The 14842-nt window shown below is 35.5% G+C and overlaps 1 pseudogene; it reads right to left on the reverse strand.

Moving 5' to 3' along the window:
- Positions 1-14500, reverse strand: part of LOC100686044 — a 28589-nt pseudogene extending 14089 nt beyond the window's left edge.
- Between the last annotated feature and the right edge of the window lie 342 nt (positions 14501-14842).

Here is a 14842-nt window from a genome sequence, read left to right on the forward strand (position 1 = left end):
TGCCTTGCTCTCCGTGTCTCTAAGATCTGGCTGCCCCTGAGTTATATCCTCTTATAATCAACCAGTAATCTAGTAAGTAAAACATGTCTCTTAGTTCTGTAAACTGCTCTAGCAAATTAATGGAACTGGAGGAGAGGGTCTTGGGAACCTCTGATTCACAACCAGTTTGCCAGAAGTGCAGGTAACCAACTGGACTTGTGACTGCTATCTGAAGATGGGGTGGGGACAGCGGGGGATTTGTAGGATGAAACATTTAACCTGTGGAATCCGAGGATCTTTCTGGGTAGGTAGTGTCAGAATTAGTTAAATCCTAGGCTGCCTAGTTGGTGTCTGAGAATTGCTTCTCCAAGTGGGAACCCACCTCCTCCCCACCACATACACAGGGATTGGTACCAGACCTACTTAAAAGACCCTCTGCATTTTAATTTATTTTGCAGAAGTGTTCTTAAATGTAATAATTATGTATTTGAATATGTATTTAGCGGAAACCGGGCAATCCGAAACTACAATTTCATAAACTAGAAATTTATGTATATGTGTATTTTCATATACATAGAAAATTTAAAGCAGTCTAAAGACATGAGAAGGTTTGGGTGGGGAATAGCATACTATAATGAACAGTTCCATGATTTACTCCTTTTGTACTTAATTACTTAGACTTTGGCTCATTAAACGTTGAGTACATGTGGAAATTCTGATGTTCGTGACTTTTCCCAGATTTTTCTTGGCTTCTTGAATTTTATATGTCTCTTAAAAATGTAAAAGAAAAAAATCTGCATAAGCGATAGCAATATGCTAATGAAAATTGTTTCTACTATACTTTCAACATGAAGAAACAAATACTTCAATCTTGAAAATATCACTTAAAACCAAATTCTGATATTAATCTTATGCTAAAATGAATATGACAAACATTATTGAATGTTTTTTATATAGAAGTTAAAATTAGGGATGCCTGAGTGGCTCAGTGGTTGAGCTCAGTGGTTGAGCCTTTGGCTCAGGGCATGATCCTGGATTTCTAGGGTCAAGTCCCACATCAGGCTCCCTGCATGGAGCCTGCTTCTTCCTCTCCCTGTGTCTTTGTCTCTCTCTGTGTGTGTCTTTCGTGAATAAATAAATAAAATCTTTAAAAAAAAGTTAAAATAAAATGATAGATATTAATTTTCTTCTTGAAAATCACAGACAAATATAATGCAAAATTAAGAATAGCAAGCTATACTTCTAGATACTTATTTCTTACTACTTGTGTGGTGACTTTATTTTTGGCATAACTGGCATGATTTAATGCAAATAGCCTTATTATTGTAGAGCAATGCAGAAACACATCATAAAATGTGGGAAATATTCCACTAAATAAAGAGTAAAATATGCTTTGCTTTATTTTTCTTCCTCTGTGTTCTTTCACCCCGACCTTCTCCTTCAGGAGCTCTCAGAGCTATTTTGTAATTGAAGTCTACATATCTGAGCCCTTTTCAAGAGTTTGAATGTGTTAACAACACACCAAAACAAGCCAAAAAACTCATAAACAAAACAAAACAAAACAAAAAGATAAGTTTCCTATTGGTATTTTTAACCCTTTTATTCTATGGGAATATTATAACATCACCAATCATTACTTTTTGAATGACACGGAGAGATAAGAGTTCTTAATAAGAACCTTTATTAGTGGATCCTTTCAATAAACAACTCTCCTCCATGCAAAATAAACTCACCCAACTGATGCCCCCAAAGGTGTCATATCATTATAGCATCCAGCTCAGATCTTCCCAACCAAATCAGGTATAGTTTATGATACCTCACAATTGTGTAGGTCAGAAATTTGGACAGAGTGTAGCTCGGTGTTTTTTTCTACTCCCTGGCTTGCACAGAGGTCATTTGGTAGAATCAAACATTTAGATAGCCTTGTCTGGAGGGTCTGAAACAGCTTCAATCACTGTTGGAATCTTTGGTGGTAATAGCTGAAAGCCTGGGCTCAGTTGAAACTGTTGAACGGTAGGCTTACCTGAGACCTAGCCAGCAGAGCGGTCTCAAGGTACTCAGAATTGTTATATGTCAGTCTAGAACTCCCAAAGAGAAATTCCAAAAGAGAGGAAGTGGTCCCTTAAACTGGTACAGCATTGCTTCTATTATGTTCTTTTGACAGAAGCAGAGCCCATGCAAGGTTCAAAATGAGTGGCAAATAAAAAAGATATGGTTTGTTAGATACTCAAAAGAATCTTCACTATTGTCAATAAATAGGAAGATGATGGCTGCAGGTCCTTCAAGAGTTGAAGCAATAGGGTTAACTGGAGATGGAGTTTGATGTAGCTGTTACTTCTTTGGAGTTAGGCACATCTGGGCTTGCATTCTGGCTTTGCCATTTGCTAGTTCTCGGAGTTAGCAAAATTACTTAGCATTTCACTCTCCGTTTTCTCCTGATGATGGTAAAATCTATTTTACAAGATTAAGCATTAGTCAAAATATTTCCGTGTTAAGTCTTGGCACAGAACTGTGAACATAGCAAGCATTCAATGTCTTGCTGTTATTATAATTGAACCGTCAGTGGATTGTTAGTAAAAGTCCAGGCATTTCCATGCAGATGTGCAGCATGATAAGAAGAAGGCTTGGTCAAGAACAAGAAAATTCATTTTATCTGGGAATTGATAATGTTAACAATCAAATCTACCCTTATAGTTTACGGTAAAAAGAAGGCTAGAATGTGTTACTCAGTGTAAAATGCTCTATGATTGATACATTTAAGAACTAGTAATATGAAATTTTTAGGCTGTTAAAAATTAAGCTACTCATACAAAGTAAGTCAGTAGAGAAAGACAAATAGCATATGACTTCACCCATATGTGGAATTTAAAAGACAAAACAAATAATCATAGGGAAAAAAAAGAGAGAAAGAGGCGAACCAATAAATACACTTAAAAAAAAAAAAAGACTTATTTGAGAGAGACTAAGAGGAGGAAAGGGGCAGATGGAGAAGGGGAGTAAGATCCTCAAGCAGACCCCCCCACTGAGCAAGGAGCCAGCTGGATGCAGGCTCAATCTCACATTTGAGCTGAACTCAAGAGTTGGGCATTAACCGACTGAGCCACCCAGGTGCCCCAAAACATGCTCTCTTAACTATAGAGAACAACACACCAAAACATGGATGGTTACCAGAGGGGAGGTGGGTGGGGTTTGGGTGAAATAGGTGATGAGGATTAAGGAGTGCCCTTGTGATGAACACTGGCTTTTGTATGTAAGTGTGAGATTGCTATATTGTACACTTTAACTAGGATTTAAATAAATATTTAATAGAGAAAAGAAAAAAAAATAAGCTAGTTATAGAAGCTACTGTTTGGTGATAAAAAAATAGATTGAAATTAGTTTGAATAGGGATAGGTCACAAAATTTATTTGCGATGGTGGGACTAGTGCAGAGATATCATTTCCTATGACGCAGATACTGAAAAAAAGTCTTTCAAGCCCTCCCTTACTACCAGGATCAACAATCTTTAGGAATCCTCCCAGATGCATATATAGCATTCTATAAATAACACACATAAAAAACAGATCAATATAATCCTTTTAGGCGTTACAGCTCTAGTGTTTAACTTTTTCAGAAGTTTTAAAACTACTTTCCAAACTTAATTTATATAGAAACATTTTGAAATCCTACTTAACCCTAACCTAATGTTAATTCATTCCCTCAAGAGTAAACTTGGTGCAACCCAAAATAATTCTCATGAAAAGCCACTTACTCTGATTAAACCAAGTGTTTTCATAGAAATCTACTTTATTGGAAAACAATATTCCAAGAAATGGCCTAAATGTTCCTTTTGCTAATGCCACTCGAATGCTGTTGGTCCTGAAGGAAAAACTTAAAGAGATATAAAGTTAATTAGAAATGCCACATGCAAACGATTATGATTACTTAATTAGCAGTATCCCTTAAATTGGCACAATATGTAACCTAATATGTAGCTTAATGGCTTTGTTATTAATCAATTCTTAATGTAAACAGTTTGAAGCTCTTGTTGTTTTGTAATGTTCATTATAAATAGTCCCTGTGGGAATCACAACTTTATTTCATTAAAACTCCTGCCTGCTGCTAATTGCTGCTAGGAAAACATGCACGAATTAATTGTGTTTTAGAAGCCAATGATGTAAATTTATAAGCTTCTGCATTGATTGCTGGGGACTGCTGGGTTGTAGATCATTCCTTCCCACTGTGATAGATAGCATGCTGTAGTTGGCAACACTGACCTGTTCTAAATCAATAACACTCGGTTAGTAAGTCTTACTACTATAGAGGTTAAAAAAAAAAAATCTGAAAATTCTGTTTATCATGCCAGCTGGGACATTATATGAATTTAGGTTATGGGCAATTAATTTGTAAGTTTTAATGACTTCTTGTGCAAAACAAACATTTGTCTTTAGCAAAGATGACCTACGAACATTAAATTGGTTAGTGTTTTTAAAGAAATACTGAATTTTTTCAAAAAGATTGCTCAAATATAAATATAGTCCTGCTTGTTGACAATTCCCCCCTAATCTTTTATTGTTACAAATGGCCTGTCCAGTATATACCACATGAGATGAATTTAAAACCCCAAATATTAAAATGCAGAACTGGAGGGGAACAAACCACACTTGGCTTTCAAATGCAGATTGAGACCAATGAGAAGAAACCTGTTTGTATTCTCAGTTGATTGCTGATGTCTTAGCTTGTTGTTTCCACAATATTTCAGAATAATAAGACCATCTGTCAACAGGGAAAAAGAATAGCAACAATATGGGCAGAAATGTCTTTATACATGATGAAATAACATTTGCCTAATGTTTTTTTGGGGGGGCGGGGGAGCGTTGGTCTTAGATGATACTGTACACACATTTTTTTTGTTTGCTTTTTTTCAATTATTCAAAAATGAAATAAAATTATACGTTTCTGACTAATTGTTTTCATTACACTAATCCTTACAATATTTTTTTGTGAAATTGGCCGTTTACATTACCTGATCTCTGCTAAAAATACCCTTGGAATCTATGAAAAACCAAAACACATGTGTAAATTGGATTTGTAGCACCCATAGCCTAGTTAAATGGGGGAAGTGAGCAAATCATTAAGAATCATCAAACACATTATGTAAATATTTTACCGAAATAAGATGAGAGATGAAGCACAACTGCCTTTGTCCACCTGTAAAAGTAATTAATTTAGAGTTACAGATAGTGATTTTTACAATTAGCTTACTATTTTAAATTACTATACTTAATTTTTAAAATGCTTCAACATATATGTGGCTCAAAAACCGAAAAGCATAAACAAATTATACTGTGAAAACATTCTTTCACCTCCTGCTATTTTCTTTCCTTCCAAGACAGGGATCTGCACACACTGTAATATGCTTTCTTTTATTCATGCCAATGTGTATTTTGGAAAGCTTTCCAATTCAGCATGAGGGTTTCCTGATTTTCTTTGAATATTTTATAGATGTACCAGAACTTAGATAACCAGTGCTCTATTAATGAATTCTAATTTCCTGTATTGTGTTAGAATTTTGTTAGTGATAGTAGTAATAATAATAACTAATGTTTATAAATAATCCTACACATATTATTTCGCACAGATGTGAATATATCTCTAAGAAAAAGCTCCTCTGAGTAGAATTTCTGGTTCAAAGGGTATCTACATTTTTATTTTTGATAGATATTTCCAGAATGCTCCAAAGCCACATACCAATTACACTCCCACTAAAATGCCTGAGATTATCTACCCACAGTCTTCTGAGACAAATGTTTTCTAACTTGGATTTTTGACAATTTGATAAATTGAACAGTGTCATCTCCAGATACTTTAAACATACATTTTCTAATTATCAGTGAAGATGAATAATTTATAAATGTTTAAAAGCCAAGTCTAATTCCACCCCACTGCCAAATAACCACACACTTTTTTTTCTTTTTTCCTTTTCTTTTCTTTCTTTTGTTCTTTCCTTTTCTCTGTGAATCAGTCCTTCATTTTCTGTGCCCATTTTTTGTTTTCCTTGTTAGACTTTTTTTTTTTACAACTTCTAGTGAGACTTTATACATTAGAAAGATTAGTACTTTTGGGGATCCCTGAGTGGCTCAGTGGTATAGCCCCTGCCTTAAGCCCAGGGCATGATCCTGGAGTCCTGGGATCGAGTCCCACATTAGGCTCCCTGCATGGAGCCTGCTCTTCTCTCTGCCTGTGTCTCTGCCTCTCTCTCTCTCTGTCTCTCATGAATAAATAAAATCTTTAAAAATATAAAATCTTAAAAAAAAAAAGATTAGTACTTTTGATATGAGTTGCAATATTTTTCCCATTTGTATATCTATATTTTGCTTATGTTTATTTTGCTATTCTAAAGGATCAGGTTTTTATTCTTAATCAGCCATATCAAGATATACCTAAATCCAGTTTTAGTTGAATAAATTTTTATAAAATATATAATCACCATAATAATCAAGGTGTAAAACACTTCAATCACTCTAGAAACTCCTTTTTTGCCCTTTTCAGAAATATGCCTGACTTTTAGTCTGGATACCGTTTTTCTGTCATTATAGACTAGTTTTGCCCATTCTAGAATATCATGTAAGTGGAATAATTCTGTATGTTTCTTTTATGTTTGGCTTCCTTTGACCTACATGATGCATCTAAGATTCATTCATCTTGTTGTATGTATCAGTAGGCTTTTGTTTTATGTTTTTTCTTGTCACTTCTTATTGCTCAGTAGTATTCTATTATATAGATAAACCAAAGCTTATCAATTCACTTTTTGATAGTTTCCTTTCGGATTGTAATTATGACCAATAAAGTTTCTATGACCATTAATGTAGAAGTCTTATGGTGTATGCATGTTTTTATTTATTTTAGGTAAATATCTAGGAGTGAAATCCTTGTGTCATTAATAAGTGTATTTTAACTTTCTAAGATAATATCAAGTGGCTGAACCATATTACACTCTCAGCAGCAATGTATGAGGGTCCCACACATTGGTATTTTAGGTTTTTTAATGTAGCCATTCTAGTTGGTACACAGTGATAGCTCATATTTTTAAAATTTGCATTTACCAGGATGCCTGGGTGGCTCAGTGGTTGAGCATCTGCCTGTGGCTCAGGTCATGATCCTGGAGTCCCAGGATCGAGTCCCTCATTGGGCTCCTGGCAGGGAGCCTTCTTCTCCCTCTGCCTGTGTCTCTACCTCTCTCTCTCTGTGTGTCTCTCATGAATTAAAAATAAATAAATAAATAAATAAATTAATAAATATAAATAAATAATAAAATTTGCATTTACCTGATGGCTTTGATGTTGATCATCTATCATGTACTTATTGGCTATTCATACATCTTCTTTTGTGACATCTGGTCAAGTCTTTTGTCATTTTTTAAGTTAATTGTTTTTTATTGAGATATAATAGCTTATTGTGTATTCTGCAAGTCCTATATCACATGTACATATTTCCAATAAATTGGCTTACTTTTAAAATTTTCTTATCAGTTTTTTTGAAAAGTAGAAATTTCCATTTTGTTGAAGCCTGATGGATTATTTTATGTTTCTTATGTCATTACTAAGATTTCTTATCTCAAAGTCATGAACAGTTTTCTTATGTTTACTTCTCTGTGTTGTTGCTTTGTAGGTATATATTTTTATTTTACAGAAATAGTATTAGTTAACATTTTATTCTATTCTTACTATTTTCACTAAATACTCTAATATTGGTAGCTATTCATAATACCATGCATATGTTTGACCTGTGGCTTCTGTTTAATATTTTATGAGGTGCCTCCACTATATATTACTACTGACAAAGAGGGTGGCCTATATGCAAATTAGACCATCTTTTTCCAGACCTTGAACCTTAATGGACTAGCTACAGCCCTACATACTCTGTTCACAGTTTTACTCATACAGTTCTTACATTGGAAGTGAATTTCCCAGGCACCTATCTATCTGTCTCTACCTTTAACACTCACATCTGTGCCAATACTATCTACCTTTAAATTAGTGCAAATGATTTTACTATCCCTCCATCCCTACTTCTGTCATACACCTGAAGAAGATACACATTTCTAGGTTAGTATCTCCATCCTGCATTCTAATTTCCTCCTGGTTTTTTTTTCATCCTTTCTTATATCCTCATTTTCCATAACATTTCTAAAAGTCTCTCTTGCCTTTTCAAGCAAACAGTTAGACAACAGCAGAAAGCCCTATATCCCCATCCTTTGTGAGTTTTCCTTACTTTTTTCAACAAGCCCAAACCTGACCTCTCCTTCACATTAATTCCCTTGTAGCCTTTTCTTTTCTTTTCCTCTTTCTTTTTTCTTTTCTTTTTTTTTTTCTTTCTTTTCTTTTCTTTTTCTTTTCTTTTCTTTTTTTCTTTTCTTTTTTCTTTTTTTTTTTGTTCCCCTGTAACCTTTTTACATTGTAGTCACTTTTTTCCTCCTATAGCAATGAGCCTTGAGATGAGCTAGGAGTCTTTCTTGTTTCCTATTTCCACTTCCAAGTTGTTCTTCCTCTGTCTTCTATGAATACTCCCAGCACTGAGTCTTTGCCAATTTGACTACACAGCCACAGTCTGTCCTTTTAGTCATCTACACACACCTCACATCATCTCTGTCCTTTATTCAAGGTTTTTCACTCCTGTCTTATTATCACATTCTTCACCACCACTCCTGTCTTAGTGCCTAATGACTACTGTCTCCACAGTTAGCATCACACCAACACCCTGGCATCATATTTCCATGAACTTCCTTCCTCTAATGTTCTTTTCCTGTTTGTCCTCTTCACACCAACCTCAGTCAGTCACTCACTGAACATGCTCCTAGAACTACCCATTACCAAATCTAGAACCCTTCCATGCACTCAATTTCGATTATCTCCCTCTCTGACTGCCATACCCCTTCTTATAAGCTAACTGCTTCTGGCACAAGATTCTGATAATCTTTTAACCTCACAGGGACTGTCAGTCCATGAGTACCACCAACATTTCCTGTGGCTTCAGTCTTATCTATTTAACCCTCTCCTTATCAAGATAAATTCCACAGGAAATCACAAATATATTCATTATTCTCTCTCACATGTCTTCAGTTCTGCTGCGTGCACTTCCCTCAATTCCTTGTAACTCCAACCTGGTGTAATCTTATTGTCCCCTTTCTCTGTTCCTACATGGTCTGCCTGAGGGCCTTTCGATCAAATGCACTTTCCCCAGACATCTGGAAGGGGTACTCCTTTCCTTTGATAAGACTTGACAAAAATATTATTTCCTTAAGGCCTTCTTTTTCCTCTTTTTAAATATTATAAGTACTCCTCCTTCACCCTTGGGTTTCCTATCTCCTTGTCTTCAGCTCTGCTGCATTTTCCTCCATAACAACTGCTACTTTCTAATATTCCAGGATATCATTTATTTTATTTATCTACTGTTGTCTCTTCCCTACCCTCTCACATACAAGATAGAATGTGAGCTCCAGGTACCATTGTCCACCATTTTTTTCACTTAGTATTCTCTGTTCCAAGGACAATGCTTGGTCCATAGAAGTAACTTCACAAATATGAAAAAAAAAAAAAAAAAACTGTTCAAGAAATGAATGTGTGGGGCACCTGGGTGGCTCAATGGGTTAAGCAACCAATTCTTGATTTCAGCTCAGGTCATGACCCCAGAGTTGTGAGATCCAGCTCCTCATTGGACTCTACCCTGAGCATGGAGTCTGCTTAGGATTTCTCTCTCCCTCTCTCTGTCTGCCCCTCCCCTGTTCTCTCTCTCTTAAAAAAAAAAAAAAAAAAAGAAGGAAGGAAGGAAGGAAGGAAGAAAGAAAAAGAAAGAAAAGAAAGAAAGAAAGAAAAGAAAAGAAAGAAAGAAAGAAAGAAAGAAAGAAAGAAAGAAAGAAAGAAAGAAAGAAAGAAAAATTGCCCCCAATAATGTGATTGCAGCACTTGATATGGACATAAGTGTGCCTTTCACTTTCTAGATAATTTTGAGGATTTTCAAGTGTTTTCCCAAAGTTGAAGCAACTCCTAAATGAACAAGTCAGTACTAAAACCTCAAATCTATAATTCTTTCCACAGCACTATCTAGCCACAGGGCAAATTTAATTTCATTAGATGCCTAAGTGTGAAAATATCTGTCCTCCAGTATTTGTGGTATGTTGTACTTTCATTAAAATATTATTACCACCTATTCATGTATTATAAATATAATAGGGAGACTGAGCAAGAAAAAACTTGTGACTCCAGATATCAAATTTTCTATAATAGAGAATGGATAATGAAACAAAATGATTCAATTCATTTTCAGGCTACTTTCAAAAAGGAGAGATAATATTATGAAATAAAATGTATGTATGTTCTTTTCTAGGTAAGATGATTTGCTATAATTGTCCTATTGGGATTTTAATAAGCTCTTAGAAGCAAAGGAAGTTTATTTTTAAATTAAAAAGTATTGTTTGTCTATCTTCCATAGCAAACCTCAGCAATTTACTTTGTTACACAATGTTCAACATAATACAAACCATTATTATAGATATAATACCTTGATTATACAAGGCTCAGTACTCTAGGAAGCTTAACTTTCTTGAGCCTATGCATGTAGATTTCTCCTGTACATAGCCACATATTGCAGGGGATTAATAGCTAGTAGAAATTTGATTTACGTTTAACATAACTTCATATTCATTTTGTACATTTCTTTCCAGATTACTAATCAAAACATCAATGGCTACCCTTAAAGGTATTAAATCAACATTATTTTTTTCCTTATCAATCTTAAACATCTTGATGCAATGTGCATAAAAACATATATTTCCTAAAACCTTTGCAGATGTGCATCTTTTTAGCAACACTTCCTCCTGCACAAATTTAAATTTAAAATAGTATTTAATTTAATTAATTAATTTTTTAAAGATTTTTATTTATTTATTCATGAGAGAAATAGAGAGAGAGAAAGAGAGAGAGAGAGAGAGAGGCAGAGACACAGGCAGAGGGAGAAGCAGGTTCCATGCAGGGAGGATCAGACCTCGAGCTGAAGGCGGCGCTAAACGACTGAGCCACCCGGGCTGCCCAGTATTTAATTTTAATAGGCAAAATAAGAAGACCCTCAAATAACAGCCTCTTCATGAGAAAGAAAGGAAAGTTGGTAATATTTTCTCTAGTTTATTCTACTACTTGGTTAATGAAAGTAGCTATAGTGCCTAACTGCTTTCTAGAATGTAGAAAAATTATCAATAAGTTCTTTTTTATCTTTCTTAAAAATGGATCAGTTCAAGTCACCAACACTTTAAGACATTAACTACAGGATACATAAGTGAGTGGTACTTGAAATAAATGGACCTTTTTGAAAAACACATAAATCAGATTTAGGATCATCATTGAGTTTCAGGAAAAATGTTAATTTTGATAATATCAGACTAATTAGATTGTCACTCTTATGAGAATTGAAGGACTGATTCAAACTTAATTTACTATTTTTTTTCCTTGGCCTATAATTCTTAATCTAAACTTTCTTGAAATGTGGAAATTGGACAATGCCACCCAAGGTATAGAGATCCTAATCTCTGCAACCTGGAATGTTACCTTACATGACTAAAAAGAGAGGGCAGACCTGATTAAGTTAAGGATGTTCAGAATGTGAGGTTATCCCGTACTATCTGGCTGGGCACTACATGCAATCACTTAAGTCCTTAGTAGAGGGAGGAGAGAGATTTGGCACAGGAAAGACCATGTGACCTAAGTAGATGGAAGAAGAGGGGGGAAAGAAGGAAGTAGAGGCAGAGACAGATGGTACTTGGCTTGCTCTGGTGTTGGAAGAAGGGAACTGAGACAAGGATGACAGTGATGAAGTTTCCAAAGCCTGAAGAGACAAGGAAGTAAATTGTCCTCTGGAACCTCTGGAGGGAGTGTGGCCCTGCTGGCATCTTGATTTTGGCCCCATAAAACTGAGCTTAGACTTCCCACCTGCAGATTATAAAAGAATGCATTCCCATTGTTTTAAGTCATTTGTTAAAGAAACCATAGGTAAGTAATACAATGAAACAATAACGTACACTAATGAAAAACACTAATACACTGACAAAAAGGGTCTACAACATAGTGGCTATTGGTGTGTCATCAACTGGAAGACTGTAAGACTCAACAGTAGCCTGCAACTCATAAATAACACACACACACACACACACATATATATACACATACATACACACACATACATACATTCTGGGGATAAACCTACGATTTTGATGAAAAATGTTTTGTTAGGTTTTCATGAATACATGTTTTTATATTATAAATTTTATAATTGTATATGTACCTATTAACAGGTTTCAAAGAAGAAAAATAAAGATAAATACTTTGTTTCCTGCAATTCTATTTTAACTCTACATTCTTGCCTGTTAAGAACGCCTTAATTTTCTTTGTAACTTTTTTCCCCAAAGCTGATAAATATGATCACATAAGAGTGGATAGGATTTTAGTGATGCCAGCAGAAAAAGAAATGTATTCTTACTGTGTTATTGTACAAGCAGGGTACTTTCTGTTTAGGTATACATTAATTTTTAATACCTCTGGAAAACCAGGAGCTAGGCATTACTGGAATATCTTTTTTAGGCCCTAATGTCCTTTTCCCATGCTATCCCTTTCCTACCATCTACCATCTTACACACCTTGGGCATCTGCTAATGATTGGCATTTCTAAAATTTGCAGTTTTCTTTTTCATCTGGATAGATTTGAAAAAGCAGTTACTGATTCTTATGATATAAATAATACCAAATGTACTTTTGAAAATTTCTTAGGCAGTTGACTTCATATGATTTATGTTCCTCTATTCCTTGCACACCTGTGTCAAACATCTAGTTGCTCTCATCCTTGAAATGGTGCTTATGTGTTCTGCTGTGGTAGAGAGAGACACTGAGGACTACCCTTACCTACTGAAAGCCTGATTTTACTGCAGAAACCATTTACAATGATTTTAATTCTGATTTGAAGACTTCTCGAATTAATTTTTAAAGTTTCTGGATATTTGAGTGTGTTGGGGTTCAGGGCAATGTATCCCAAAATATGACATTCTTATATATTGCATTTTTTAAGCTAAGGTATGGGAGAAAAAGACATAAAACCCTTCTGTGAGAGATGCTCTTTCCCCCATACCAAGAGAAAAAGAAGCATCTATATCTTCAAAGATAAAGGGATGCCAAGAGGAATTCTAACAAACTAAGCCTTAAGTGTCCACTATGCAATAAATATTATTATTACTTCATACTGGTTAACTTACCATATTCCTTTATGTCTATCTTTCACCAACCTTAAAGTAAAAACACACAGGCCCAACTGTTCCTATAGTCTTCATTTCCTTATGAAGGCTCCCACTTCATGTAAAATTTATAATAAGTAAATCTGTATGCTTTTCTCCTATTAATCCAGCTCTGTCATTTAATTTTTGAACCCAGCAGGGACCCTAAGAGGGTCAAGGAAAACTCTTCCTACCCTCCAGGAGTAAATATCAGGAAGTACATGTAGAATCTTCATATTGGGTAAAGAGCGATGAGTCTAGTTACATGTGCTCATTGATAAGAAAAATGACAGGGGCATCCGGGTAGCTCAGTAGGTTAAGCGTCTGCCTTTGGCTCAGGTCATGATCTCACGGTCCTGGGATGGTGTCCAGCATCGGCTCCTTGCTGGGTGGGGACTCTGCTTCTCCATCTCCTTCTGCCTACAGCTCTCCCTGCCTGAGCCTGCTCTCTCACTCTCTCTCTCAAATAAATAAACACAAATCTTTAAAAAAATAAAATAAATAAAATTGACCAAATACACCTCAAGTGCCTCAGATTTAAGAATAATTTGATCATCTACCTTCTGTTTCCCAAAAAGATTTTAGAACTTTAATGTTGCTAATTATTTTCACTACCATTCAATATCTCCATGATTTTATTGTGAAAGCTTCAGTATCTAAGCCTATTTAGCATCTCAACGTGTAAAATAATAAGGCATTTGTGATCACTTTTCAGGAAAAGGGTAGAGTACCCAAATTACCCTTTCTCATGATGCTTCCTTTCTCTTTAGGCTAGACAGACCAGAAACAAACAAATAGACGCAATAGTGTGGAAGAAGACAGTAAATGCTGTGACAAAAAAATAAGGCATAATAGGGACTCCTAATCTTCCACTACAGTTCACACTGATACTCCTTTATCTGAGGAAGTAGCTTGCTGTATCAAACAGTTCCCAGTTGAGGTAAAGTATAGTCATATGATGGCACTTCATTCACAGAAATGTGAGCAGAAATTATGTGTATAGCCCTTAGATCTGGCCCCTAAAAAGCAGCAAAATAAAACAAAACAGAAAACTACTTTGCTCTCATGGTTTTCCTGCTCATAAAACAGGTCACAAAAACAAGTTCTTACTTGTAGTGATGGCAATGACTCCAGCAAGTTTGCAAGCTCCATATTGAAAATGCTATAGCCTAGCCCCACTCAGCCTGAGACTTTGAGCAAAGTCGTAGAGGAAAGTCATACCATGGACATGTTCGTATGCTCACTGTTAAGTGAGTAAATTATGAACTTCTATCATGTTTGGGTCTATGTGACATACCATTGCAGTGACCCAAAGTAAGGGAAGTGGCATTTCACCCAGGCTGGTTAGAGAAGCCTCTCTAACAGAGTTGGGCTGACAGCACAAATGAAAGAGAGGTCAAGTCATGCATCCATCAAAAGAGGAGTGTAGCTACCAAAGCAAGAGATAGCTGCAAAGAACTGGGGGCAAGGGTATATTTGTCAGTTTTGAGGAAGAATAAAAAGGACACTATTGCTGAAGCGCTGGCCTCAAATAGGAGGAAATGAGGTGGAAGAGATATCATGTGTCGTGTC

Source organism: Canis lupus, chromosome 6 (genome assembly GCF_011100685.1).
Source record: "Canis lupus familiaris isolate Mischka breed German Shepherd chromosome 6, alternate assembly UU_Cfam_GSD_1.0, whole genome shotgun sequence".
NCBI classification, from domain to species: Eukaryota; Metazoa; Chordata; class Mammalia; order Carnivora; family Canidae; genus Canis; species Canis lupus.